Source organism: Corapipo altera, unplaced genomic scaffold, assembly GCF_003945725.1.
Source record: "Corapipo altera isolate COAL_440 unplaced genomic scaffold, ASM394572v1 67, whole genome shotgun sequence".
Classification (NCBI taxonomy): Eukaryota; Metazoa; Chordata; class Aves; order Passeriformes; family Pipridae; genus Corapipo; species Corapipo altera.
In genome coordinates this window covers 4,945,125-4,971,789 of record NW_020884906.1, presented here as the reverse complement: position 1 = coordinate 4,971,789, position 26,665 = coordinate 4,945,125, and the positions used below count along the sequence as shown (strand labels likewise).

Genomic DNA, 26,665 nt, shown 5'->3' with positions numbered 1-26,665 from the left:
ATGAAAGACAACTTCACTGCCCTGCTCCTATCACTGCCCAAAGCCACAAAGCAGGATTTGCCACTTGCATTTCTCCTTTTCCATCTTTCCAAGCTATTTTCGGCACAGGACCCATGTTTAGCTCTGCCCCAAGATAACCTTTGCTGGCATTTGTGTACAGATCTTGGCACCGCAGCAGCGCGGAGCAAGGTCAGAGGGTTGGGTTTTGCCAGCCCCACTCCTGGTTGTGTTTCCAAAGGCAGGTTTGCCAGATCGGCTGCTCTCGGCAGCAGCACGACTGGAAAGGACATGCTGACTGTGCACTGTGATTCCTGCCCCTGAAAGCCCTCACTCAGACCCCAGACCTCAGCAGGAGAACGTGGTTCCCTGGGAGCAGATGAGACATCTGCACACCCGCCCCACCACAGACACCCCTTGTCAGGGGAGCACTTGCAGTGGATTTCACACACTTTAAGTACATCTCAGCCCTCGGCAAAGGGGCTGCAAGTGACCTTGTGATGGTTCCCAGAGGGACATGTATGTGCTTAAATGAACAAGACTGACCCATTTCTCTTTGCAGGAGCGCTCAGCCATCACTCCCCAGTTGCAGGGACATTGTCTTATTAAAATGCACAAGCCACACACCAAGTGCCAGCCTGGCCACAGCTCCAGCCTCAGGTCAGCACCAACGTCTGAGTCTTTGCTTTTCAAATCCTGCCACGACGTGCTTCTTTTCCTGTAATTTCCCTACTCCCATTATTGGATTTTCCCCTTCTAATCAATTTTAAAAAAAGCAAGCACCTCCTGATTTTGCAGTTGAGACTGCAAAACCACGCAGACAACCCGTGGCTCTTTGGACAGTGAGTTTGTCAGCAGGGAGCTGCTCTTGTTATGCAACAGCATCGTTGGTCCCTGTGCCAGGGCACCCATGGCCCTGCAAAACCCATTCCCATGCTGCTCTGCCGGGAAGTGGAGAGAGCCGGCACGCACACGGCCACACGCAACCCACTGCTACTGACTGGCAGTTGCAGCCTAAATGCCCAAAAGGGACACTTCAAATAATTAAAGATAGTGACAAGGAACAGTGAAACAGAAACCCACACGAAAAGAAAAAGGGGAGGTGGGATTTGGATCCATGCATGGGCCATTCATGGAACAAAGGAGTTATTTTAAGTCTGGGCTGGAAATAGAAAACAAATTAGACCACGCGAGGCCTTTGTTGAAGATGATCCGCAAAGACAAATGGAAACGCCCGGAGAGCAAATTAAAAAAAACCTAAACATGAAACCACTCGGGCACTGGGACTGCAAAGGGAAACAGGGCAGGGGACTGAGGGAGGAAAGGAAAGGAGTGACAGTCAGATGGCCAGAGCACAGGTTAGGAAGCCAAAAAGGAGACAGATAAGAAAATCAGCGCAGGACAGCAAAAGCAAACCAACAGAAGTGACTGGTAAAACCCCAGGGATGGAAAAAACGATGAAAATGCCCCATTTTGTGATGGAAGCCCAGCCCAAAGCTCCAGATACAGAAATGTAGGAGTTGAAACTAAAAAGCACATCTGTTGGGGCAAGATGGGCTGTGCAAAGGAACAAAGCAAGCTCTCCTCCTCTTCTACCCAACTCCCCGCCTGGTAGCCTACAATGCTGCAATATTCACCCTGTGCTGCCACATCCACCAGGGATGGGATCCAGGCAATTTTAACCATGGGGCACAAGTAGACAGCCTGTTCCAGGGCAAAACTCCTTCTCTTCTCACTCCCAGACCGCATTTCTCTCCTGCCTCTTCCCTGCACACACTGTACAACATCCTTCCTACTTAGCTACTCCCTCTTACATTAAACATGGGCTTAAATACTGTGACTGTTACGCAGTTCTAATCTCAGTTAAATAAACACACACCAACAGCCTTGAATCAAGAAAAAACCACGCAATTCCTTGCCATTGTGCAATAATGGTACAGCAACCGTGTGGCTATTTCAGCCACGCTCCCAAGTACATTAAACAGCACATTAACAACCGTCACTGTAACAACACATCACCACTGCGCCCACTTGCAGTTCCCAGGAGTCAACCTAAACCCCAGACTATCCAGATAAACAAGGCTTTTAAAATGCAAGGCAGGTTACAAAGCACCTGCGAGATTTATTTATATATTTTGCACAGAACACACTGCTCATTTGATTTTCAAACCCTTCAGTTCATGTTGCTAAAGAGACAGGTCCTCTGATGTCTTGGGCACGTTCATGAAAGCGAGGGGAGTCACTCCTCCAGATCCTTTTGTTGAACAAATTACTCAGCTCAGGAGTGACATTTTCAGTTATTTACATCCTGAATAAAGAAGGGAAGTTCATTTTCTGGAGTTCCTAAGATAAGTTCTTTGAGGCAGATTGTACCACTAAACATTTTCTCCTTTCGCACGTTCCCAATTTCAAAGACGACAAAACATCTTTGCCTTCTAAATTATTCCCTTTCTTTCATGATCCTCTAATGATTCAGGAGTCTAAACTTCACACGAGGATCTTTGAAGAGCACCAACTGCCAGCATAAAAGCTGAACTATTGTGACAAACTGCACAATTTAATGCCTCCCTAGGAAGACACGTGCAAAGGAACCAAATTACCCTAGGGATCCAAAACGAAGCCTGCAAATAAATTAAATGACCTGTAAACCAAGATACTCAAAAATATGAGATGCTATGCAGCTGTGTCATAAAATATCACTAAAGGAGGGAGTTGCTTGGGAGCAGAGTTGTTTTAAACTAACCCATTTCACTCCGGGTTTGCACTGCAGTCACTACACATAACCCAGCACATCGCTGCACCCCAGACTCCAGATGGGAACTGAAGTAATGCTCCCTCAATTGCTTGTGATAGTCTGTCAAATACTAGCTCTGAACCCTCCCCTAGGCCTTCCTCCTAACATCCCCCAGGTAATTACTAGCAGATAGAGTCAGTTTTCAGCCCAGGTTAATAACTGAATTCTAGCTATTTGTTCCTGCACGTTGCTGCTGCTTTCATTTCTCCCCAGGAAAACTGATGAGAAGTTCTGCCTTGCTGGTGGCCCAGCAAAAGGAGCTGCTCATTAGTCCACTGCAGATCAGTCGGAGAGACAGGTCTAAGCGGTAGGAGCCATTAATTGGGTACATTCTGCTTTCCTTGTCCAGGTAATTAATAGCTTCTAGACAGAAAGTCAAAGCCTCTCTAGAGGTACAAAAAAAACCCTCAAACGTTTGCATACAATGTCCAGCACCTCTCAGAATGCCGGACAATTGGCAGCGAGGGAAGGGGGGGCAAGAGAACATCACCTCCACCTCCTCCTCCATCCCCTTTCTCAAATACCCCCTACACAAACCACAGCCCAGTGCAGCAAAACCATTCTGCATCCACAGGGGAGTCTTACCCTGAAAAGAAGGAAAAGCTTGCACAGCTCCAGCTCTCTCCAGCTTCTCTCCAAGGCAAACGGCACTTTGCAGGAGCCAAGCTTTGGGTTATGTTTCTACAGACAGTCTTACAAAACAGATGGGGATTCCTGATGTGTTTAATAACTGAACCCGCACAAGTGGGCAAACGGGATTTCAGTGCTTCCCTGCCAAGCTCAGTCCTGCTGACAACAAGCTGTCCAAAGCTGTCAGTCAGAGCCCAGCAGACCAGGAGTCCTGCCTTGTTGATCAGGCCTCTTCTCAAGCTGCAGCCTGGTCATACCCTTTGTCATTTGTCTCTCCTGGGCTCAGAGCAATGGTTTTCAGCCTGTCATTTACAGGCTTCTGGGAGCCTGTGGAATAGTTTGAAGGAGTCCTTGAAAGGTGACTGAAATTCATGCTACACAAATGAGACATCTTGAATGGTTTGCTCTTCCATGCAGAAGCCCTGAGTGCCAGTGAGACAGGGTCAGAAGACTCTGGTCTCCCTGGTATGGGAGTGAGGGGAGAGTTTTGCCTTGTTTGCCCGCAAAATGCCCAGTCCCTGGGCTATCAGTCCAACCTGTTTAGCAATTGCTGAACTCAAAGCTATTTAATAATAATAACTAATAACTACTTAAAAAAAAAAGAGAGAAAAAACCACCTTAGCTGCCAACATCAAGCTATTCTCAAGATGAGTCACTGGCCCAATTCACTGCTGCCACTGTGCAGGCACAAGCAGGTACCTCCCGCCCCCCTGCACCCACCTATCCTGGGGCTGAGGTTTCAGATGGTTCCTCACCCTCGAACCTTTCAGCCATGTAATAGAAACAAAGAAAACCACGAGGGAAACATGTGACACAAAGCAATCCTCCTCTGCTGGGCAGTACATCTCATGGGCAAAAAGCAGCTCTATCTCCGAGTCATTGAACTTGGACCAGCCTGGTCTGGACAAGAGCACTGGGAATGCTAGCAGAGGGAATAGCAGAGTCATAGTCCCAAGGTCAAATACTGGTTTTGTAGAGCTATAGAAACAAATTATGGCATAATAATCTTTCCAGAGTCCATCTGGGAGGTACTTAAGGATGCTTCCCAGCACCTTTACGCACTGAGCTTGTAACCTTGATGAAGGCCTCAGATTTAAAGTAAGATTTAATTGCTGGTTACCTACAGCAAGAAAAGACATGGCATCCAAAATTGTCCCTGCTGAAGCAATGAGTTTCCCATGATATCAAGCTGACACAGGACAGCTTACACAGGGATAACTAAGACGATTATCGTCCCCAAATCTCCATCACTTCTGCTTGGGCAGCTGAGTTGCTCATGAAACAACCACCCTTAACAGCTCTGGTATTTTAATGAGAGTAGCCAATAATGGTGGATTTCACTAAAAATAGCTGTGGTGCCTGTGAGGTCTCTGTACCATGGTATAGCACATGGCCTGCTGCTCTGTGGGAGCCCTTCAATACCCCCCCACAAACCCACACAGAGAAAACAGATCCAACCAAGCCACCCCTGCCTGCTCTTCACAGTTCACCCAACCTTCACCAAACACAGACTCTGCCCTCACAGAGAATCTTACTGTGGGAAAGACACTGGAAAACACACTCTCACAGGGAGAAGACAGCACAGAAGTGAAGACTTCATGGGAAAAATAAAAAATCAAGCCCAATGCTTTTTAAATAGCCAAGAGGCAGTAACACCACTCCAGGTGTAAAGCAGTCACATCAGGGATTACTCCTCTGCGCAGCTGGTCAGCATGTACGTGTTCCTGAGGCTTAGTTGGATGGGAGGGTCCTTATTTGTCCATCTTCTGAGCTGCAATTCCAGAAGGATTCACATCAGCAAGTACTGATTACAGCTCACCAGGCACAAACATGCCACTTCAAACTGTAAACACAGAAAGTTTCTGTATTTGGGATAACTCTCCAGTTTAAAGTTGTACAGGAATTTTTACGGATGAACATAACCCCCCTCACCTTCCTCCCCGCCTCCACACTCCATGAAGCTCAGCTGCATTCTTTACCCAGGAAATTCAGTCTGCTTTAATACAAAACACTTGACCACAATTTCAACCGATGCAAGAACTGCCTACCCTGAAAAAGGAGCAATGTCATCCTCCCAACAGTTGGGAAACAGCAATCCTACGCAATCACTGCCAGACTCTCCCAGCACTTCCAGAGCCTCACAGCAGTAGCTCCACACAGCTCAGGGGTGCTGCCTTGCAGGACAGAGATGACCCAGGTAGAGGGGTTTTGACTGACTTAAACAGGTAGGATAGGGAGCTCCTTAGTTCTCCTCCCACAACCCTGGTTTAAGGGGTGTGGAATGGCTTAATTATGCCCCTCAAGGCAGGAAGAAGTCACTTGTCTTTAAATACTCAGACTTTTATTGAGTTAACAAGTTTTAACAAGGTCAAGGCTTGAACGGTAAAGTCTTACCCAAAGGGGAATTTGCTGTTTCCCCTCTTGCAATTCATTAATGTCCCCCACGGTTTATTTCTGAGCCCTGTGTTAAAGTCATAAACTTCACAGACAGAGAAGAATCAAGAGAAAGAAAATTTAAGCAGTCAGATGGGGTAAATAAACCTTCACTTTCTCCACCCTATAACAATGTCCCAGAGAAGCACCTGGCACTCAAAGTCAACACCCACACACCCACCTCCCCTTGGAGGGGGCTGCAGGCAGGGCACCTTCATCTCCTGCCACCTCCTGCCCAGCATAGGGGTGAGCTCTGGGAAACCCTCTCAGTTCAAATAATTCTGGTCTCTGCACTGAAAACAGCTGCAGAACAGCTGGCTGGGAACCAAACAACAGGCACAGGCCACCAGAGCCAACCCCTTCTCCCCTCATCTCCTATGGCATGGCTGGTTGTCGACGAGTAGGAAATCTCCAGAAACAAGCATACAAATATTGCAGGCAGATGCCAGAGGTAAGGAAATGAATACTGAACTGTTTGACAACATGGAAAGAGAAATATTAATTGCAGCCTTCCCCAAAACCACCTCCCTGCTCCCTAGCCCGAGCCTGAAAAAGGCTTCCCAGTTTTGTTTTTACATCAGCCACCCACAGGGCAGGACCATTCCCACGTCCCCATGTGCTCATTTGCATCGTCAGCCTCACCACAACATTTCCAAGTCCTACAAGCTCAGACTGCCAAGGAAAAAGCACAGCATCACCCTTCAAACATACACCAGTCACCAAGATCATTTAATCACATGAGCAGAAAGTCCCTTGCTAGGCAAGAGCAGGGACAGATGAAAAGTCAGCCCTTGCCAGATTTCACCTACACCCTACAGCCCCATGAGAAGGGCAGAGCATCAGGGACATACATTGCCCAACCTGCACTTGAGAGGTTCTACTCATTGTCCACTTGAGCATCACTCAGCAGCAGTTACTGACCTGAGCAGAAGTGACATCGATCGGACATAAAGCAGTTTTAATTTCTCTGAGCAGGAGTTTGTACTGGTTTGACTGAATGTGCTTTTAAATCAGGTCTGCTTAAACTGGAGCCGGTTTCCTGCTGCGATTCAGATATCCCATTACACAGCTCATCCCAGCTGCCAGCTCTGTACGGCTCAAGCAAATGGAAAGTTGAGCAGTTGATGGAAAAAAAATGCTTTTGTACACGAACAAAGAGGCCACACTAAAAAAAAAGTCCCCTATAACCTTGTGTACAGAATTTACCTTTAGTTTCTGGTACTTGGTTAAACAAAGGTAAAGCCAGCTTGGATGGGGGACTGAGAAATCTGATCCAGTGAAAGGTTTGGGGGGCAGGGGGTTGGAACTGGATGATCTTTAAGGTTCTTTCCAACCCAAAACATTCTATGATTCTAGGAGAACTCAGGAAGACAGCACAGACACAGTGCAGGATGTGAGCTTAGCCTGGACTTCTTCTGCTTCAGAGCAACCTTCCCCCTCTCCCAGTCCAGCCCAGCCTCTTCAACTAAATTCCACTTTGGCATCCCATGCCTCCAAGCAAACCACCCTCTACCCTCAATGCTTTTTAGCTCCCTCAGCAAAGAGCTCTGTCAAAGCTCCCAAGGATGATGCCTGCAGGCACTGGGAGCAGGAACAAGGGAGGAGTCTGTTCTTCTGTGCCTTAAACATACCAAGAATAATCCGTAACAAGATAGTTAATACTTCAACACGTACAAGACCTAAAATATAATTTCTGTCAAACTAATCGGCATTACAGGTCCACAGTGTATTTTATTAGCTGGATGCTAATGGAGCTACAATACATCAGGTCCCATTTTAAAAGTTACAAATAGTTTATAAAGGCTTAATCAATCATTAAATAGGTGTTTGAATAAATGGCTGAATCAATCACTATAAGCCATAACTCTAAGTAAGTTATTGGACTTTGTAATAATCTGCAATATCTCCAGCTGAGGTTCTCACACCTACCTGTACGACCCCATCATGTTGCAGACCTGAAGAACAGAACACTCTATCTATCATTTCTTAACTATTGGTACGTAGGCTTTAATGCAAATATTGGCCATATATTGTCACACTCTATGTAGGTGATGTTAAAAATACAGATGAAACATTGTGGAGCACTAAAAAGCGGTCCTTTGGGATGGCATTGGAGAATATTTAATAAAGGCAAAAGCTGCAGGCTAATTTCCCCTGGGAGTTCCCACTTAGAGCCTGTCGCAGTGAGAATCCATCACAGACAGCACTGATTCACCCACATCAGAGAGAAAAACCACCTCTTCTTCCTTCCCCACTGCCAGCCCCAGGATATCACCTTTGGTATGTGAAGGAGCATCTTTTCCAGAGTGTTGGCAACACTTCCCAGCTGCAGTGAGCACATCAGGAGAGCTCACTCACTTGCTCCCCAGGCTGCAAACCCGAGTGTGACCAGCCACCCCTAAGGGCTGTGAACATCCCACCACAGGTGAGCATCCAGAGAGGAGAGAGAGAGGATCCCTCTGCTTGGATGCTTGCTCAGCTTGGAGGAAGCCTCTGAGCAGCCTGAGGCTGTATCCAGTGCCAGTTGCTCCCAACTTGGAGCAACTGGGACCTCAGGAACTCCAGGTCTGACCCATGAAGCTGAGTTTCTCCACAAAATGATGTTTGGGAACAGCAATTCCCATCCTTGCTCTTTGGCTTCATATACAAGCTGCCTGTGCTCCCTCCTCCAACAAGGGGTTCTGAAGCAGATAAGTGAGGTGACAGAATAAGCCTTGTCTCTTTAGATGGAGTTCACGATACTATGATATTTAATGTAGCATTTCTCAGGGAATGAGGTTAGGGGTAACAAGTTACCAAGTGCCCTCCCACCATCTCCAGAAAGGAGAAACTAAATGTCTTGACTGAACTCAGCCTGGGGCTGCTACGTGCCTGGGAGGGATAGGAGGAGAAAGGGCCAGCTGAGCAGAAAGGGAAATATCTCTTCAATTCCAACAAGACAAGGTCCCTGCCAGGAAATGCACCACCGGTTCCTCATTTGCTTTACTGAGAAAAGTTAAAAACAAGAGCGCTGAGACACGCAGCTGGAGCAGATGTTTTTTATTCTTCACTGCTCACAAGCAGCAGCTCTCCCACTCCTGCTCACCCACCTACCCTCTCTACTGGCATCCAGCAGTAGGAGCACGATGGAAAGGAATGGAGCAGAGCCCTTCCCTAGTGCCAGAGCCATCCCCTGGAGCTCCCGCTGCAGCCTCTCTCACAAACCTTCCTGAGGTTGTGATCAAGCTCTTCTGCTTGATCCTCCCGTCATTCATGCCAGGTAACCTTTGTAAATGCTGCTCAGCAATCCCAAAGAGCAAGCCAGGCTGCCAGAGATGCAGGGATGTCTGTTTAACACATAGACTGATGCATTAAAGTCACCCACCTCCTGTGGTACCACCGTTCTCTTTGGCACACCAACCCAAAGGTTAGTTTTCAGAAGGTATTTAGACTTCAAAGTAAAACTGTTAAACTTTAAACCATTTAAGGTCTCTGTCACACCCATGTGTGTGAAGTTGAGAAGGGAAAAGCATCCTGTCCGATGGGTTGGAAAGATTCCAGGTCACTGTTCCTTAGGCAGTGAGAGCTACTCAGCTGGATAAGATCAGCCACTAAGCAGGATTACAAATTTATCTTCCCTCAGTAGCGCGATCTACCACTAATAATCATATAATGAAAAATAATACAGAAAATGTTTTAAGGATTGCACTCTGAGTCACTAGCAAGGCACAAAATGCTCCCACAGCAAAAGGCAAAATTGGGCACAGAGACAGAAAACAGAAGACCATGATCCTGGTGTCAACAGCAGCATGGGAAAATCATTTGCAGTGCTGAGATACTGCAAATCAAACCAATGGGACTCAGTTCAGAGGGGCTCGATGAGAAGCATCACCAGCTGACTCATCCCAAGAAGGGATTTGGTGTTCCAATGGTACCTCTCTGTACCTGTAACTTAGGTCTGGACAGTGCTTTTCTGCCCCAGGACAGTAAAAATCAATACAGGCACCAGCTAAGACATCCAACCTCTTCAGAGAATTAAGGTAATTTTTATATTCTTGCTCCTAGCCCATCACACACTGCCTTGGGCCAGCATTGCCTTTGCTTGGCACAGAGCAGAGGCAGCTCAAGCAGCAGCATTGGCCAACAACTGCCCTACAATGCCCAGGTGTTACATCCCGCTTTCCCATCACCATTTGCACAGATATTTCAATCTCAACACACTAATCACTGCACCAGGGAACAGTGGACTACTCCATCACTGACATCACTGGCAGATTTGATTACAGTGTTGATTACATCACCACCCACAAGAGATTCTGCAGCTTTCCAAATGGCACCAGCAGCTTCTAAATAGCTTAGATGGAGGAAGCCACGAAGGACATATATATTTCAGAAGTCTCAGGCTATAAGTTTAATGGAAGAACTTTCAACACAATCTTTTGGAAATATCAGTACATGGACAAAGTATTTTCACATGCTGTTGCTAGTGTTAGTGAGCCAGGACGTGGTCAGGAGAGTATTTTCATTCCTGGAAAAGTCACTCACACACACAGAGCAAGTGAAGGACTCTGTGACACAGTGGCCAAGATGGAGACTTTGCGTGAGACATGCAACCAAGAAGAACATCATCGCTGGTCGCGGGGCAACAGACAACCCAAGATTTGCCAAATGCATGGTAAGGAATGTATGTGCTGAACCATCTCCCTCCAGGGTGGGAAAAATACTTCTAAAAGCCTATTTAAATGACTCTCAGCAGAAGATAACAGAGAACTCAAATGAGAACCAAGCACCCATCACGGAATCTGGCACGAGGTGTCTGGGAACGTGAGAAGGACAGTGTTTTGCTGTCCCCATGCCACACACCAGCATTAGCTCTGTCATGGGTTGCTGCTGCTTGCTCAGCCTTCCCTCCTCTGCGTGGACTATTTGCAGCAACAGCATTAAAGCAACCATCAAGCAGATGCTTAAAAAATGCAGAATGACGTTCAAATGACATCTATCCATAAATCAGCCCAAACCACAAACATCTGAAGAAGATTTTCACTTAATCCAATTTACTGTAATCTCTCTCTTTAGTTAAAATGACAGAAACGTCAAAATGGGACTTTACTCCTCTGTCAAAGCATCTCATGGTGAAAAAGGAAAATAAGCAGGCTCTCACACACAGCACCACTTATTAGGTTAGAAATGTCAAAACTGTACTTTGATTCTCACTATTAGCAGTCACATCCACATGCTGTGCCCTTCTGTTTCACTTCATTTCCCCCAAAAGCGAGCACAGAGCATATGCTCCATGCCAAGCATCATCCAGACAAAAACACAAGTCTCCCATTCTTGTTCCTGATGACCCTGCACTCATCTCTGTCTCGGGGCACACGGACCCTCTCAGATCACACATAAGCAGTCTTATTTACCATCAGAGCTCTCAGGAGGACTGTGTTCTGCTGCTTCAAAAAACTAAAACGACAATCCAAGCCTGCTCAACAGACCAACCTCAAATTGCTTTTCCCCCATCTCTCCACATTAATTAGCAAATGGGGTAATTGACTCTCTGCCCGGGAGTTAAGCACGTGTGTGCCCACAGATGTATTTCCATGTGTGAAAGTGTGTATCGTTTTCCCCAATGGTCACAAAAATTAAGCCATTATCCAAGGGTCCAGGAAAGTGAAAGAAAAATACCTACTGTCAGGAGTGGGGTCTTCATGCATTATTTAACGAGAACTCTGTTGGCAAAACTGGTGTTGTTTTTATATAAAAGCTAATAGAAATTGTACCTCCAGGTGTCAAAACACTGATGGTAATTCCTGCTGCCTCAGACATCTTGATGTTTCAATTTTAGCAGTATGAGGAGCCTGCAGGGAATCCAAGAGGGTAAAGTGCTTGTAACTCAAAGAGAAGCAGAGAGAAGGAGAGCCTTTTTATTTCTTTATAAAGGGCTCAGGGGAACAGTTCTACTCACTGGAATTATCAGATCTGGTTCCCCTGCTCCTTCCCTTCCTTGAAAGAGGAAGGAGCAAGATAGGCTAACAAGGAGTGATTGTATTGTGTCGACAGGGAAAAAAAAAAAAATCCACGAGGCTGTAAAGGAGAAGGAAAAAAAACCCAAAGAAGTGGTGAACAGAAGATATCGTTGGGGTGCAGCAGCACAGGAGCAGCTGGAAGTAACAGGACGCTTCAATGATTTCCACAGAACAGACAAGCTGTGATGGAACAGCACATTTAAAGAAGTTTGGGTTTTACTAAGTTTGTGCTTAAAAGCACAGTGGCATGCTGAACCCCTCCTCAAGCCCCTTCCCTCACTAATTTCCAACACCTCCCCAGAGCAACAATGGGGTTGTGAGACAATAAAAGCTAAAGATGCATCGAGTGTCCTCTTCCTGACCACCTCTAGAAGGTACAGCAAATTCTAGCCAAAATCTGAGCCACAGCAAGGGCACGAGGCAGTAAATAAGCTCTGACATTTCAATAATTAATTATGGCACCTGTGAAATAGTGGTTTGAGGCCAATGCTGAATCTGGAAACCATAGACAGCACAGGCCACCATCCCCAAGCACCCCAGTGAAGGCTGCAGGGAGGAGGGTACAGCCCTCCAAATCTGCTCTCCTTGGCTGCAACCTGTAGAAAAGCCCCAAGGACCACCTCCTGGTCCGGGCACTCCCATTTCTGTCTCTCTTCCACCATGGGATGGCGGGGGTGGGGGTGGGGGGAACAGACAAGAAGAAAACAATAGCTCAGGAATCCACATGCAGCTCAGCATGGCGTTCAAGGGAAAAGATAAACAACTTCTCCAGGCAGCCACTCAGCCAGGGACACAAAGGTCTTGGAGAGGTCCTTCACTGGGTCATGAACTTTCACAACCCCATTGCAAAAACAGCACTGAGGAAATTCCCGAGGAAAAGTAAATGGACACAAGAGCAAGCTCAGATGAGGAGTGCCAGGACTGCTGCCGATCACATTTCACCAAAGCACATGCCCAGTCTCCTTCCACCTGGCAGCCCACCAAGCTGCATGACCACCCCCCCGGACCTGCCTCCAAAACACCCCAGGTGCTGCTGTGGCTTGTACCTGGGCCATCACAAGGACGGGGCAGTGACCAGGGCACTCCCTTCCCACCCGGATCTTCATCCTACAAGGTTTTCCCAGACAGCTGTACCAGGCCCCCTCCACGCTCTGTCTGCCCAGGAATCACTTACAGCTCACTAACATTTCAGGGACAGGCGGTCATTGCTCTCACCAGCTCCGAGAGAGCCATTTGTTGTCTCCTTGCTCCTCCAGCCATGTCTCACAGTGCGTGGTATAAACTTTGAGAGGCAATGACCTCATCAGAGCTGGGAAGACGGAGGCGGGGAAATTGGCTACTTGCCACCTTCTCATTTTTCACATAAGAAAAATAATTTATGAGTGAAAGCCCATTTTATTCATCTGAAAAATAATTAAAAAAAATCCCACAGCAGGACTGCCTTGGAATGCATTGCTTCTACAGCAGGTCCTGGAGCAGCATCTACCTGAGGCGGTTCAGAGTGGAGTCCCCAGCACCCTTTGTGCCCCCTGCTCCAAGGCACAGCCCCCCACCACCCCCAAACACCCCACTGCTCCACTGACTACTCAGGAAACAGCAGTGCAAGCATCCCTCTTGTCTCCGTTAGGGGTGGCTTCCGCTGTAGGCGCAGGGAGGGACTTCCAGCTCTAATTTGTAACTCCTCCAAAAGGGCAATTAAGCAGCCAAACCGTGGCTTCAACTGGGATTTCGGCTCAGCTCTCTGGGATGAGGCCATCAGACAGGGCTCTGCAGCGAGCAGTAACTCCAAGGCATGTCATTAATTTTGCCCAGACATGTATCACACCCCATTTCAGAACGCACACAGAGCATGTGTGCGGCGCTCCGCAGACGCAGGATACTCGGATCCTGCATACTCACACATTTTATATACTCGTATTACTTATGTTATAGATTCACACATACATTACTCATAGCTCTTAAGAACAGAACATACAGTTCATCTTGGCATGAATCCCAGAGAAAGACAAAAAAAAAAAAAAAACACAACCCTGCAGTAACAAATCCAACTCGCATCGAGTCCAACAGCATCTGTGGTAGGAGTTAGAGCAGTATGATAGATCATTAAATGACTGAATTATTTTGTGTAACACACCCATGCATCTCTGCTAACACCAGTCAAACCTGCTGTTTCAAGAATATTTCCCCACTTAAAGTGTGTCACCACTCTCCCAAGTTTTTGCCCATAACTGTGGGAAACTGTGGAAAAAGCAGTTTATTTCTGCAGTGCGCATTTAACAAGCCCTTGTGTACACCAGAGCCACCAAAGCACCCCTGTGTTTCAAGACAGGGCCCAAACATGTTCATATGGGACTGCAGCTGTCCCTAAGAAGTGCAGTATCTCCAAGTCACTAGTGCTGGTCAACACCAGAGTCCACTCTCTAGAGCAGTCTGGCACAGCAGTAGGGATATTTCATCTGTACACACCATACAACAGTGGCAAGAAGGCAGATTAGCATGGACTAAGAACGTAACTCCTCAGTAGGACATTGTGCAATGAAAGAAAACAAAAAAATTAAAAATAAAAAAATCACAGCACACTGCAGCTTCTATACACCTTTGTAACCTTCAAGGCAAGTTTGCAGCATACCAAAGCATTCTTCTTAATATCCCTTCCAAAAATAGGCTTCATCCACTCTTCAGAGCTCTACACCCAATGTCAAAGAGATTTAAAAAGTCACAGTTGCAGGATTCTCATTTACTGAAGGAAGCCTGAGCATGACAATGCAGGGCACAGCTCACCCCAGCTCTGATGCTGCCCCAGCACAGCCCTCCTGTCCCACCCACAGCATCCCCCTCCTCGCTGCCACTTTGCAGCCCAGAAAATACCCCATCCCACCACCTCTCCTAGGATTCCCACTGCACCTGAAGCATCCTCCCCACAACTACAGGACCATGACCCTCAGAAACAACAAAACCACATGTCCTCAAAGTTCTGCGAGCAGTGTTCACCAGCAATAACTCCCTTTATGCCACAGCCTGCACCAAAACAGCAGCTGTGAACTCCCACTGGCCTGACCGAAGTCAAAACACACTGCGCGCTGCTTTTCAGGCAAACCCAAATTACAGCATCATCTACTGACTGCTCCCAGGACGAACAAACCCACATTAATTACAGGATAAACTTCGCAATTCACCTCTCAAAAGCACAAAACATCAGCAAAACTGCTTTGATTCCACGGACAAAACCCTCTCCAGCCGACGGAGCAACGCGTAAGACCAAGATGTCCATGGAAAAAAAAATTTCCAAACTTTTTTCTCTCCTTTTTCCTTGGTGCTACCCTCCCCCCAAAATTACACGCTCCACACCAAGGAGGGTTGGAGGGATAAAAATCACCTTAGAAAGCAGCAGGGACTCGCAAAACCTTGCACTTCACCTCCGCCGGCAAGCGGTTGGACACCTCCGGGCAACCGCGGGAGTGTGTGCTCAGCCTCCAGCACGAAACACTGTTTCTGTGTCGCCGGGCCAAGTCTCAGTTTTTCAAAGCAACTTTTTTTCTGCTGTGGCCTAGTTTAGCTCTCCACACAAAATGCCACCAAAACAAAAGCCGCCCAGCCAGCCCGGGGAGGGAAGCAGGGGGTACTTACCTAGCAGCATCCCTGCATCACCTCCTGCATCTTTAGCAGCCACCCTCTTAACTTCAAAATAAATAAATAAAGTGAGGCCACACAGCCTTAAAACCAAGCTGGAAATGAAATGGAAAGCCTGTAATTATTTCTCAATGCTCCTGCCAGTCTCAGCCTATAAACACAGTGGATTACATAAGTCCACCCCTCCTGTTTTGAAGCCAAAAGTATGAGCTTTTCCTCCAGCTCTGGCAGCAAGTAATAATTCCTCGTCGGCATGGCAACGCTGGCTGGCTTCCAGCAGACAATGGGCGAGTTGAAATACTGCTACGGCCTTTTTATAGCTTAGCTCTGAAAAACCTCTAAAATATTAGCTATCTGATGGCTAACCCAACTTGACAACCTCTCCTCCTTTAACTATTTCCTTCCTGCACCGCCGTCCGGCGTTGCCCAGATGAACGGCCCAGGGTCACCGGGCAGTGGTGCAGAAGATGCTCCTCTTCCCGGGGACAGCACACAGGAACTGTTTCCCATCTAGTGGATTTGTTGATTTGTCACAGACACAGCATCTGCAGTAACTGCCAGAACCCCATCTGGGCTTTTCCGGATTTATTTCAGTCTGTTACTCAGCAGGTACATTTGCTCTGCTCGCTGGCTCCAGCAAACTACGCGCAAGGTTCTCCTCCAGCTCGCCCGGCCTGAGAGAAAACAGACCACAAAACAACACTTGTGCATGTGATTGTCACTGCCCTGCCCGTGCCAGCCATGAGGAGGCTGATGGGGCTCCAGACGTGATTTGCAGAGCTGCAGGGAAGCAAGACAAATCGTCTCTTAGCAAGTCTGGGAGAATTTGTCTCTCCTTTCGGGAAAGCATTTGCAGGGATGTCCTGGAGAACCAACTGCACTCGAGATACCCTGTGCCCCTGTGTCAGTCTAGGGCAACCTGACCATACACACTTTGGGCTTATTCTGCAGCTGAATGAGTTAAAAGCATTAACGCACCCCGGCAAGATGAAGAAATAGCAGCAAAACTCAGAGGAGAAGACACTCAAGACGTCATTAAAGTCAGTGGTGTGGGAAGACTGATGAAGTTAAGGAGCCTCATGACTGAGTTTCAACCAAATCCTACCAAAATGAGCAGCTAACACACGCACAGCAGCTCCCAAGATCATGTGAAGTTAATATTTACCGTGACTACGCACGCAATCTGCCCAGGATGACCCCACTATCTCCACACCCTGGCACAGACCCTGATCACCTGAAGGCCAGCAGGTCCCCACTGCACCTACACCTCTGAGCAGGAGCTCAGTGAGTGCCACAGCCATGTGCTGGTTCACTGCAGCCCTGAGTAAAACTCACCCCAAGGGCTGGGAGATCCTCTGGAATTTGTTGAATTTTGCGAGTTAACAAATAAGCAAAGAAAACAATGGAAAATAAAAGAGAAAATTAAAAAAAATAGCAGAGCCAAGACCACCACAAAAATACAGTTAGCTCCATTCTCAGTGCTCAGTTTTCAAAACAGTGTTGCCAGCGTTCACAATCCAGCTCCAAGTTTGGCAACAACTCTGGGAAACCCAAAGGTTCCTGCTCTGCATTGGTGGCTGGTGGCTCTCCATGGCCAGCCCTCCACACATAGACAGCCCACTGCCCCCGTGATCTCCAGAAAACACTTGAATGCACGACCCATGGGAGTCTTTAACACTCGAAAACCAGAAGGCAAACAAAAAAAAAAACATTTCTTTCTAAATCTCATTAAGTCCCAGAGCATGATTATGATTTGCTAATGTGCAAAGGTGATAACATTGCTTGGAGCTCTAGTTCAATTAATTATTTTATGGGAATAAACATACCAGGAGACACTAAATGAAAACCATAAAGGTTCCTTGTCAGACTCACAGCTGCTCAGCCTTTGCTACAAGGCTACAGTTCCTAATGCCACAGAAGAGCCTAATTCTCACAGTAAGTACCCTAAAGAAAAAAGTCTTTGCACAAACCAGGATGCAGCAAACCCTGGCAGATGCTGGTTCCTACAGCCAAGTGTCCGAGATGGCCAAAAGTAGCAGCTGTTGCTGCTGACAATTAAATGCACGTTGTGCTACCACACAGCCAGGCAGAGGCACAGACAGGAGAAAACCAGACCTGGCATGGAGCATCCACCATCCCGTGAGCCGAGAATGGGCTGAAGACACGTCACCATAAATCTCTTGATGCTTTTTCTGATGAGAACTCAGGGTCGCATGCCTGGAACACTTCTGTCTTCTACGGGAGAATAATAATTCAGTTTATCTTTTTAAGGGCCAATTTTCTGGGTTTCGCCCCAGTAAGTTACAGGTGAACAAGTCACTGAGAACTGAAACCTAAGAATTTCCAGAGGCATGAGACTCGGCCCTGCCCAGCTGAATGCCACAGACACACAACTACATCTCATAGTCCACTACTTCAGTGAAACCTCAGTGAGTCTCAGGATACCTTCCTGAGCAGACTGAATTTGATCCCAGTCTCCCGTCCCTTGTCCCTTAACCTCCATCCTAACTTGCTACTACCAAGATGACATCTAAGAACACCCTCTCCCCAACCTGAAAAGAAAAAAAAAAAATCTATTAGGGAAAAACAAAGCTGATGTTTTCTCTAACACACCATGTTGCTGTTACACACATGGGTGTAACACACTATGTGCACTGCACCTTAAAGTGGGCATCAGGAGTCACAGGAAAGAGAAAATGGTAAAGTCAGGGCTAAAATATCTGGAGAAACCTTTCTACCCTGACAGAGACCAACCTCTCTTCTCCAGGCAAGGAACATCCATCCCCACCATGACCCCAGACTCATGGATGCATGATGCAAGATGGGGAATAACAAGTTACAACTACAAAGCCCTGCTGAAACTTTAAAATGGCATCACACTACACACTCTTCTAGCTTAAACCCTTAATTAAAGAGACTATTCTTTACAATGCTGGAGCTGCTCCAACTCCCATTGTTAAATTTAAAATAAAACCCTGCAACCCCACAGCATCTGTAAGACATTAGAACATTCAATACTGACTTCTTTATTCAGCTTTAAGACATCGTTTAGCAATTTTTCCTCTCAAACCCCAAATCTAAGGATTTAAAGGAAATAACCACCAGCACCTCTTACAGGATGCTTTTTTTTTTTTTTAAAATGAACCTTCTGCAATAATATCCTTGACCTTTAATAATTCCTAATTGATTGTGTGCTCGATCATGTACAGCTGCCGGACAGACTGCATGACCAGGGCACGCTCAGCGCGGGGCGTCGGGATGAAGCAGACCCTGTAGCATGGAAGCCAGCTCCATATACAATCCATTCATGCACGGGAACAAAACAAGAAGACATATTTGACCACAGAAAATCACTGTGAGCACAAGAAAAATACGTCAGAAAAATCGATTTTGACCGTTGCTAATAAAGCTGGAGACACAAGCCAGAACCTCATTGTTATAACCTCCGTTTTTCCAAGGTGGGTGGTTCACTTCTGCTCTCCCAGGAAAAGGAGCAGCTTGTAGCCACTTACAGCTCCTCTACGAGCACTCAGGTACTTTCCACAGCCTGGAAAGCACAGGTCCAGCCATGGCAAGGGATCCAGACATGACGACTTTCCTGATGGATCCAGGAGGAGAACTTAGGCTGAATGCCAGCCCCTGCAAAGTAATGAGGAGTCTCCATTCACCCATTTACTGCAGGAGGAACAGGATTTCAACTCAAGTCTCTGAGAATATCGCCCATTAGCAACCTCTGAAAACATGCTGGGAGGCCATGACAAACGTCCATGTTTCCATAAAGCCCATATAACTTGAACAACACTGCTGGTATTCCTACTGTAACTAGTTACACAGTCACTGAAACATTCTAGTGTGGAAGGTAGAAGAGGAGATCACCCAAAGATTACCAAATTAGAGTGCAATTCATGAAGCAATGGCTGCATAATGTCTCCCCTGCAACAGAGGTGTGCAAGAAGGTGACCTAGATGAAAGAGGTATGTCCATGAGGTGTGAGGGTATCCCCAGCAAGCACAGCTCAAGTGTGGGGCTGGATTCTGCTCTGCCCAACGTGCACCTTGTCCCCACGAGCCCAGGCAGGGGTACCAGATCAGGGACTGGTTCCCACCAGCAAACAGCCAGCCTACACACCAGTCACCTGCAGGTGATAACATCTTACCTGGGCCACGTTCACAGGCACTCCTGCCTGCCTGCTCACAGCAACTCTGCTGCACCGAAAACATGAAAAGGGCAGAGAGGTTTGCAGAAAATCCCAGTAACTTATCTCCAGCAGTTCCCACAGCTAATTAAACTGTTCAGTCACGCATGCTTTAAAGTCCATGAAATTTAAAAAAAAAAAAAAAAAATCACAAAAAGAAATACAATAGCCAGACAATTAGTGGAAGCAGGCTTGTTTGATCAACTCTCCCCCACCTGTCAAGCCGTTCTGTGGCCACAGTAGCAAATCTTTCAGGCAACTCAGTCCTGTGTGCTGATCCTACCCCAGAGTTCCCAGCTTCCTACACCCACAGCTGCACGGCCAGGGCTAAACCACCCTCCTGCTCCACAAGCCAGAGCCTCCAAAAACACACCCAGCCCAAGAACAGTTCCACACTGGGCACACCTGCCTCTACTAGCAGAGCCTGCAGCAGAGAAAAAGCTTTGCAAGGGCCAAGCCGCATCCTTCGGAACAGACGTCAGAAAATTCTGTTCACGCAGGCAAAACAAGGAAGCACGTGGCACATACGTAGGAACCAAAGGATGTTGGATGAGGAACACAAAGAAGGGAGGAGGTGGAAAAAGACGGCTCATTTAAGGATCTGTGCGAAAGCTGGAATTACCAGGCAGTCCCTCTCCAGCTGGATCAAGAGATCCAGTAGCAGAGTGTATCCCATGAATAGCAGAAAAGGGGGAAAAAAATCCAGCAAACGGGAGTAGGGAAAGTATTTCATCACATTTTTTAGAGAAACGAAGTAGAAGGGAATAAAAATCGAATCGAGAATCTGATCCCAAGCCATGTTATACCAGTAAAAGTCTTCTCTAATTGTTTTTGTGAATTCTGCACTATGTCTCACCAAAGATACTGCCTAGGTTATTTAAAAAAAAAAAATAAAGCACCAAAAACTAGGTCTCTAAAAGGTATACTACTACAGCATGCAAGACCCTGAAGGTCTTCTTAAGACCTGGGAGAGAGTGCAGATACAGAAGAGGCCACAGGGACAAAGAGACCCTGCAAGCAAAGCAACAACATGGTTAAGATATTCAATAGCTAGGTTACAAAATGCAACAAATCCCAGAAAGACCCAAAAAACCACCTAGCTCAGGCTGGATGTGGTACCAGGAGGCAAGATCAGCAGAAATACAAGTCACTCTCGTGCAAGCCAAAAAGCCAGTTAGAGGTTGGAGGACAAGCATCAAGCCACCAACCAGCAGAAGTGGTAATCACGGGGACTTTGAAACATGGCTGGGACTCATCAGAAGTTTCCAGTTGTTTTTTAATTCAATAATGGGTAAGTTCATAGCCAACCAACCACCACACCAGTCCTCTTGCAGAGGATTCGACATTCCCTTATTTGCACTCTGAAGCAGAACTATCCTGTCAAGAAAAAAAAGTCCAAATAAAAAAAGCAAAACAAGAAGAGGGCTGTGCCCTGGCCACGCTTCCCAAACACACACCACTGTTATCTGTTTATTTTCAGCTGGAGGTTCCCCTCCACCTTCACCTCCTCCCTCCTTCCACTTACAAGCTGATATGCCATTGAACATCTCCTATCTACTGGCTCTGCCCACTGCATCCTCAGTGTTTAAAATAAGCAAGCTGTGACAAACGCCGGGTAAACCCAGGCGCTATGAATACTGCAGAGCCTCGGCTGAGGCGTATTGCAGACTAGTCATATGCTTCAATATTTTGTCCCCAAGAACTCGGCCAATCCATTTAGCAATGGAGCAGGACTCTAATAATAGACACAAGGATACGCAGGAGATAAATGTACACAAGACAAAAATAAACCCCAGCCTTGTTATAATTTTAATACAGGAGCTAAACTGGGAAATGATAAATGAAGACCGTTTCCACAGTTGAGTCAAGAGGAAAACTTAACTCCCAACAGCCCAAGAGTGAACACACACATTCAAAACTGGATGGGGGATTTTCAGAAAGTTAGCTGAGCATTAATTTTAAAGTAAGTTTTTCATTATTTCAAGTTACACCAAAAAACCCAACACTTTACTGTTTTCCAGGACTACCAGAAGCAGACTTTGTTTAACTGTGCGTGTTCTCAGACATCAAGCGCCTGCAGTTGTGGGGCCACCATCCATCTCAAAAAGTTGCTTTCAGCTTCCTCAAAGCAGTGTCACTCCACAGCAGCTCACTTTCATCTCAGTCAGTGATCTCAAATTAAAGCTTTAATACACTCATACACAGCTATAAACTCCTACATACACTTTTCCTTTATGAGTTTTAGCCTGTCTCCACTGTACATGGTTAACCACGTTCCCACACAGCCCTGCCTTCGCTTTAGAAAACAACCTCTGGTGTTTATGAGATTAACTATTTCCCCACGGAAATTATCTGAGGGATAACTCTTCCATTCCCACAGGAATATCCAGAAGAGCCTCAAAGATTTCACAACCTTAAGCCCTGTGTCATCACGAGTTATACTCCTGCATACACAAACATCTTCTGTGTGATCAAACGAGGAGGCCGAGCAGGGGTTGCAGGCCAAAGGAGAACTGTGATGCTCTGACCTGACCCCTTGCCAGATGTCTCCAGCCCAAGGTTTCACACAGCAGCTCTCAGATGCTTCCCAAGCCTCCAGATATGGGAACCACCATGGTCCTCAGCCCCGGTATTTCTCTCATCTGATTCTCCCAAGCTCAGGCTTTGCAGCTCACCATCACTCAGGAGTGGAGTGAGACGGGCCAGAGCAGACCTTCAACCACATTCAAGCCCATCCTCTGCTGAATGACAACTGCTTGGCCCTCTCCTCCTCCCTTACCAGCCAGCCCTGTCCATGGCTTCAAAGCTTATTTAAAGCTCTGAGGACTAATGACCACAGCAGCATTCTTCTTCAAGTGACTCTCAGATTGGAAGGAAGTCCATGTTGGCAGTGAAGTAAGACTGCACCAGGCTAAATTTCACTGCATGTTTATCTCTGCTCAAACCATCCTACTAAAAAGGAGAAAAAACAGTCATGTTCCAGATGGGAGAGACTTTTTATAACAAGCCATGGATATCTGCCATGCTTTGCTGAAGGTCTTTCATCATGCTCACAAGGTATGATGCTATCTAGTAATCTGAGGAAACATCCATGGGATTTTCAACCTCCTCTAGAAATTGAGATTCAACAGGAAACCACAAATACACCAAGCAATTAATTTTTCTTTACCAAATGTTTCCAGTCATGTCGCAATTTTAACAGTAAGCAAACTATTTGGGTTCTTTCCAGTTCTTGTGCAACAATGTTCCTCATTTTCCATTTTATTTTTTTAAATAATCTAGCTGAGATTTTTTTATGAAAAGAGTTTAAAACCAGTTAGGAAGTCAGCGTGAACACAGCATACTCTCCCCGTTAAATATTTACCCCCCCACCGAGGTTTCCATATCGCATAGCAGAGGTTTTGTACAAACAACCAAGTAAAGACTTTTCCCAGCTAAAAATACAGCAAGCAGCCTAAGAAATAAGAGCAGAACAACATACCTACCGACACAGGCAACGCTGAGCTATCTGAACCACATAAATAAAAGTCTCATTCAAACATTCCCCCGCTCCCCTCCCAGCACCATTCCAGGAGAACAAAGAAACATTAAGTCTTACTTTCCTGGTGTATATTTGATCAGACCTTCTGTTAACACAATATGACAACAGCAATGAAGGGAAGAATATCACAGCTAAACAACCGTCTACCATTCCCCTTCCTTCTGCCGAGTCCGTGCTGACGCAAGGATGGAGCAGCTGCTGTCTGTTTTTAAACAGCTCCATATTTCATAAGAAGCTGCTGATTTCTGAAAGGACAGAAAACCCAGCCAATGGTTTACAAAATAAGAACCAAATGAAAGCAATTCAGGACACACTATTTAAACATCGTGTCCATTTGCTCAGCTTCCTTCCAACGTACCACCACAACTGAAATTCCTAAGACATGTCTGTCCTCTCTCTCAGCCTATTCTGTTATCACCACATGCACAACTTTTAAGCACTCATCTAAACCAGAGCAGAGGAGATTGGAAAATCCCTCCCATGGCTGTAGATAAAAAAATTCTTGAAATACAGGAGAAAACAAACCCATGTGTCCAGCTTGATGCAATTGTAGAAACTACTTCGCCAAATTAACATGACCCTCCCCTAGTTGTGTATTCTGCTGCTGAGGGACGCTGTACCAACAATAAATGGACACTTGGGACAGAAAGACTCTCTTGAAGGACCTAGCCATATGTCTTGAACTTTTGAAAACTTTACCAAAAAACATATATAGCTATTGATATCGATTTATTTTTAATCAGGGATGTATCAGATATCTGGGAAGCATCACCACTGAAATTCCACACTTAGGTCTTCTTAAAAATCTACATCACAAGAAACAGATCACTGCATATTAGGACCTCAAAAGAAAAAAAGCTTAAAGCTTTTCTGTTGTGACTCTGCAGCTCTCACTCTGGTTGTTAAAAGTAATGGGTTATACCAGGCGAGTCCCTCCCGAGGGGCTCCAGACACCACTGTCTCCTTTCTAGTTAATAGCTGCTGTAAGAATACTGCTTTTTTGGCTGTTTGTGTCATGTTGATTAGCTTAGATAAGGGCTTGGGGAAGGAGCAGGGAGAAGAAGAGAACATGCGGGGGGAGGAGGATTTAAAGAGGGAAAAAAAAAAAGGCTTTCATCTGCTCTAATAATTAGCAGGTCATGCTGAAAATGATCAGCATCCCTTTAACGCAACTGTGCATGAAATGTGCAGAGCACTGCTCAGGTCACTGCACCCATGCAAATCACTTAGTTATAGCAGTCACTACACCCTGTGGTTTTCTAGACTCCTCTGGCTTCATAAGGGCTCTGGCCAAGATCCTTCTACTTTCACACTTCAGCTCAGGAGATGGGGGAGGTAACAAGGCTCTTCAATCTTGCTGCTCAGTCACAAGGGTGGTGGGTATCAAGGTGCTGAGGCCAATCAAGGACTAATTAAAGGTTTGCAGAGGACCTTCAGATTCTCTGATGAAGCACCACAGGGAAACAATGCAAAGTATTTGCCATTCCTGGAGCAAAAGGGGCTGCATGATCCTCCTGTTCATCCTCTGGAGGCCTTCCCAGGGAAACCATCAACAAGGAAGAATCAGACTGCCTGGAATGTGACAAAAATCTTCTGTAATTCATCACCATAGCTGCTGTCCCAGGCATTTCTCTGCAGTGCATCTGTTGATTAATGAAGAACAAGCTGTGGGTCCCCCAGACCACTGCCCCTGCAGCAGGCAAGTTTGGATCCTACACCAAAGACACAATCTGGAACTTCATATATTAGCAAAATGAACAGTGGGGGGTGGTGGGAATTAAAAAAGCAGCAATGGAGCTCTGGTCATTTGGGCACTCTCTCCTCCCCTCATCTACTACAGCCTTCAGAAAGGCCAGCAGTCATCTCCTGGAAGGGCAGGACCAGTTCCACTTGAGCAGAGGTCCTTTAATAGACCTGTCCTTCTCAAAAGGAGGTGAAAAGATGGTAAGGACAATGACAATTCTTCCTCTGATGTACTCACATTCTTCTATTAAGCACACATTAGCTCAAAGGTCAGCAATTGCCAGCCAGAGCCAGTTCTGCCTTGACAACCCATCTTCAAAACACACTGAGTGCCTGACCATGCCCAGGACAGATAGACTGCTTTCAAAATGCTGTCTGGAGAGAAAAGAATTCCCTTTGGTGGCCATGATGGCTGTGTCTTCTCAAGTGTCTTTTAATTTCAGCAGCCTTCCTTTGCTTCAAAATTGTTCTTCCACCTCAGCTTAACGTTTATTCCCAAACTGACACACACCTTCAAAGTGCTGCTGTTTGAAAGAAGCCCGGAAAGATGGATATTAAGAGATTACTTTCAAACAAAGCAGTGAGCTAAGTCACTGTGTCCAGAGCAACCAGACGTGTCGTCGGGCCCCAGTGCTTTATGGAGGCAGGAACAACTCCCCAGGCACCAAGAGAATGGGAAGGACAGAGGACAGTCCCTACAAGGAGATCTGTGTTGCACAGGGACTGAGGAAACAGCACTAAGGCTGGTCTAGGAGAGCAGGAGCAAAGCAGAAATCCTTTGTAGCAATGGAAAAAAACATCATATAAGCAGCAGAGGCTGAAATCACCCAAACTCCCTCCACATATCTCAGCAGAACAGAAAACAGCAACACTACCATGGTCACAAGAGCATGAGGAAGGAGTTAAAGTCAACTGAAGTGTAAAATGCAGCCCTCCATGGTACCAACATTCACCTGGGAAAGGGGAAGCTTCCTCCAAGAGGGCAGTGTGGAGTTCCTCAATGACAAACCTACAGCAATTATTAGAAGGCATAATCCATACATAATTTTAAATTTAATTTAATTAGGCACCCTGCTAACTTCATTACTTATTTAACCGGACTGCTCATTCAATTTATGTTACTACTGTTACAGATAACTGCTCCGGGTCCCATGCGGTGGGAAATGCACGGCAGGACACGTTTGGGAATGCTGTAGCCTCAAGCCACATTTGGGAATACTGTAGCCCAAAGCCCCAGCTCCTCTGACACTCAGCACCTCTCCTGGGACGAAGGCATTGACCATTCCTTAGGTTTCATGCCTGCTGTTTTTCTACCTGCATGTAGAGAAGTCCAGAGGAGCTCAAAGAGTTAAAAGACAAAAAGTCCTAAATAAACCCCCCAGATTTATCATTGTTAATGCTTGTGTATACCAGTCAAAGCAGCCTCCCACACAGTTGCCAGATTCTTCTTTTTCACCTAAAAGAAGTACATGAAAATAATACTCCACGGGGCTTGGGGGAATATATATCAGAGCACTTCACTCACCACCCAAGAGCATCCTTAACAAAACCATCGTCTCCAGAGCACGACACATCAGGTCAGGACAGAAATCAAGAAAGGTCTCACGCAAGCAACTGCTCCTGCCACACTGCTGGGCCGGGGAGGTCAGCAGCCTGAAGCCGAACCTTTCACACCAAATCAAAGCCAGGAACAGAGGATGTGG

The 26,665-nt window shown here is 46.4% G+C and overlaps 1 protein-coding gene and 1 long non-coding RNA gene across 13 annotated transcripts in view; one reads left to right on the top strand and one right to left on the bottom strand.

Moving 5' to 3' along the window:
* NCOR2 (nuclear receptor corepressor 2) overlaps nucleotides 1-26,665 on the bottom strand; it is a 238,664-nt gene that overhangs the window by 171,950 nt on the left and 40,049 nt on the right. The window contains exon 1 of one of the 12 annotated variants that reach the window (XM_027652395.1): nucleotides 15,481-15,612. The exons of the other annotated variants lie outside the window; for them this stretch is intronic. The gene's annotated coding sequence lies outside the window, so the exon portion shown is untranslated. Of the gene's footprint in view, nucleotides 1-15,480; nucleotides 15,613-26,665 lie in introns of those variants that run through there. 12 annotated transcript variants of the gene reach the window in all.
* LOC113951436 lies at nucleotides 10,156-12,161 on the top strand. The gene is made up of 3 exons (XR_003529150.1): nucleotides 10,156-10,508; nucleotides 11,614-11,704; nucleotides 11,888-12,161. It is a non-coding gene; the product is annotated as an uncharacterized LOC113951436 (long non-coding RNA).